General features: G+C 41.0%; 1 long non-coding RNA gene across 1 annotated transcript; it reads left to right on the forward strand.

The window, feature by feature from the left end:
* Positions 1–709: 709 nt before the first annotated feature.
* On the forward strand, positions 710–3,963 carry LOC134082219 (uncharacterized). Its single transcript, XR_009939604.1, has 4 exons — positions 710–786; positions 1,928–1,997; positions 2,206–2,244; positions 3,735–3,963. It is a non-coding gene; the product is annotated as an uncharacterized LOC134082219 (long non-coding RNA).

Raw genomic sequence — 3,963 nt, forward strand, 5'->3', positions numbered from 1 at the left:
AAAACGTTAATAAATGCCGGTTGTAATGACTTGATGACATGATTTTCAACGAGCTAGACGTCTGCTAGCAGGATACATTTACCCAGCAGCAGCAAAACAAATTTAGCCTACTGGAGGAATTACCTAGCGTTTTGTCACTCAATGTTGACACTGCTGAAGTCGTTTTCTATCTCCGTTCTAGCGCCACGGTGGTTGAAAATGGTACAGTCCACAATAGGGGTGTTTGAAATCGCTTTAGATTATGTTCCTACAGTGAAAATAGTAGTTGACTTGTAAAACCATATATAATTTCCTTATTTGAACAGATCAAATGAAACATTTATTCAAAAATCCTACACATGACAATACTATTAAATTATTATTGATAGCCCTCAAAGGGCCCCCTGTCAGTGCTGGGCCCTTAGAATCGTCCTAACCTTTCCCCCCCGCGAATTTTTTTTTTACAGGATGGTAGGGGAAGATTCATGAATATTCATTAGGGAACGTGTCTTTGATTGGCCAGTCAGCTCTAAAATTCTAGGTGTAGTCTGCTCAAAGTAAAGTTCAGTTATGGTGAAAGTAAACACGCTACAGCCACCGGCAGTTGTTATTCGGTCGAAATCATTTAAGTACTGAACATTGAAACACTAATGCCACCATTTCTGTAGCCAGCTGCTGGTTCTTCTGCTGGTAGCACTATCTTCATACCACTATCAACAACAGTTAGCTGCTACGACTTCTCCGATCCCTTGGATAACGGTTTTTTCGCTGATGGAGTGCTGAAACGGCGGTGACTGAGGGCTCACTGTAAGTATGCTTTATTATGCAGTTAGCTCAGCTGCTACCTTGTATATCCATTGAAAACGTACTCCATAACACAAGTTACCTACTTAATTAGGTTTATTTGCTGATATAGGTGCTGTGTCCACCAAACGCAATATTTATTTTAGGTCTATGATAATTACACACCAGCAACGTCTAGCAGCTAGCTTGCGCAAGCTAATTTAGCTCGCGCAAGCTAATTTAGCTCACTAGACAGGGCTAAATCAGAGAGGATTAAAGCGGAGGATCTTTGGCTAAATTTTTAATCAAAGCTACATTTTTAATCAAAGCTAAACTCAAAACTGAGTTAAAATTGAGCGAAGCTTGATTTGGTTGAACGCTAACTTTATGTTTGCCTGTGAACAACAAGATGGTTTGCGTCAGATAGCAGCTAGGTTGTTGGCTAACGATAACTTTACTCTGTCATGAAAACTAGTTTGTGTTAACGTTAATGAAAGATTAGATTTTGGACTCGGGAGTCTTTCAGAAGACTTGGATGTGTTTACATCTCATTTCGTTCTTGGAGGGAGGCTGATATCACATTGTTTACCTGTCCTGGATAAGATAACGTTATTGATTTTAAATTATGAACGACAAAGTTCTAGCAGCTAATGCAAGCTATGCCCCATGTCATGCACATGCTCAGACATATTTGAGACTTTTTGAACTCCTAGATGGCAGCAAGAAATACCCTCGGGATTCGTGCCCTTACCTTACGTACAGGTTAGCGAGAAACCGGCCTACTATTCAATCTAATACGTCTCGTTTTCAGGCGTGTTTCCTGGTGACTTTCTCTAGTAGAGATTACTCGTTAACTTTCATAAAATATAAGGGCACACATCCCGAAGCCATTTGTTTTATGAAGAAATACTGCCGTCAATGAGGTCATGTAATGCTGAAAGTTGTTGACTAGTTGACTTGATGCATATCCTCGCTTTGCTTTGTCACAGACCAGACTCTTTTTAAAGTTTAGAATAAATGGGAAGAGGAGCTAAATTGATCAACACCATATTCTCTGGATCCCAATATAATGCTGTTTTAATGGGGTGTAATACTGGTAATGATAAATATTTGGCTTTTTTCCCTGATGATAAAAGTTATGCATATTTATGTGTATGTATTACAGGTCATTCACAAGTGGGTCCAGTCTGGTTTGGGGGTCTACCCTTTCTCATCATGTCCTGCTACCCAATAAAGTAAGCTATACAGTTTTATATTTGATTTATTTGACTTTTGGTCCACACATTAGTCATATAAGATAACCATATGCCTTTGTAACTGGTGTTACCAGTTCAGGATGAATTGAAGGTAAATGTCAACATACATAAATGCCTTTCTCTGCTGTAATAAAATCCACCTTCTACCTCAAAAGCTCTCTAATGAAAAACATATTTTTTATTTCAGAAGGGAAATAACTAAAGGCCTCTGCAGCTGCTTTTACAGGTAAGGATGAATTGCAGATATATTTCAAGATTAAAAAAAGTTTTTGTCTGCTTTGATAAATTCCTAATTTCCAGTACCTACAAAGCTCTATAATCAGCATCTAAAGGCCTGGACACACCAACCCAACCGGCCGACCGTTGGCAGAAAAGTAGTTGGACTATCAGTCGGGCTCTCGTCTCCCCTGGTCGGTCAAAAAAGTGCCACTGCACACACCGAAGTGATGCCGACACCGATTGTACGTTCTGCGCGTGCGTGAACTCTGCTACCTAGATGTTTCAAAAGGTAGACTCAACCAATCAGATTGGTAATTAAGGCCGACGGACACTGGCCGACTCTACATGTCAAACTGGCCAAAATTAGCCCCGACGCCGACTCCCGACGGCACGGGACACACCAAACCGATTCGAGTACCCGACCGCTCCCGACTACCCAACGGCCGATTATCGGGTTGGTGTGTTCAGTCCTTAACACATTTTTGTTTAATCTGTACATGCAAATATTGTAGTATAACCAAAGATCCTTAATACTGACAAGATAGAGCAACATAATGCATCTCTATGGAAGAAAAATTCGAACAGTTCCTGTCTGCTTAAAGAGCCGTATCGCAAAGACGTCATAGTGGGATATCGATCTCTGTCAGATTGGCAGGCAGTTCAGTTTGAATGTTAACAGGTCTGCTTAAAGGGGGATTTAGCCCCCCTCCCCTTTGCGAAGACAGAACGCGGAAATGATCGAACGTTTGCGGCGCCTCTCGCTCCGCTTTAACCCTCTCTGGTATAACTAACAAGTAGTTGTCTCTGTGAACCGCTTTTCTGTTGCCTTTTTTAATTTTAAAGTAACAGGTCTTTGCCAACATGTCTTTAACCCTCATTATATTTACTGGAAGACTACACGGTGCACATAACGGTGCGGTCACACGCTTACATCCGCCAACGTATGCATCATTTTCATCAACGGCAGCATATTTCCATAAACGCGTACTGATTGGTTTGTCAGTGTTTGAAAATTTGCATAAACTGCATTTCATTGGCTAGTGCTTACGCGATCCGTCAAAAGTTGAACATTTCTCAACTTTTTAACGGAGGCAACATATCCCAGGCAACGCATCGGACCCACAATTCAGTGCGGCATAAAATGAATGGGAAAACAACGGACGAACGTTGGCGGACGCAAGTGTGTGACCGCACCGTTACTGAAGCATTCTGTTTGCAGAGCATCTGCTGCAACACTGTAATCAATGGAACTCTTTACACTAGAAAAAAAATAGACTAGTCTTCTAAAACTATTGTCACGCTCTGCGAACAGAGTGCTTCACTTGCGGACCCAGTGTAGCTGTCTTGTTACAGGTGGTGGATTGTGTCACCAGTACAGCAGCCTGCTGGTGGCAGTACCTTTATATTCATGTTGCTGACATTCAGTTAAAGTAGGTAGTTATGTACTTAATATGCTTCCAAAACGTAACTCATTTTGTTATGCTTGTATGATTACAGATGCTGTGAGAGTCATGCCCTGTGCAGCGGCTTCTGATTCAGTACAGCAGTTCAATCAGCCCAGCAAACAGGAAAAACAGTTAAATGTGTTTTAACACATTTAACAGTTAAAACAGTTAAATGTGTTTTAACTGTCAGCATCCCTACCCAAAAAAGATCAGGCTACTGTTATTTCCAACTAAGAAAAAAAATGGTCTGGTTTGAAGGTTATCTGTGTTTTGAAGCATGT

Source organism: Sardina pilchardus, chromosome 6 (assembly GCF_963854185.1).
Source record: "Sardina pilchardus chromosome 6, fSarPil1.1, whole genome shotgun sequence".
Lineage (NCBI taxonomy): Eukaryota > Metazoa > Chordata > Actinopteri > Clupeiformes > Clupeidae > Sardina > Sardina pilchardus.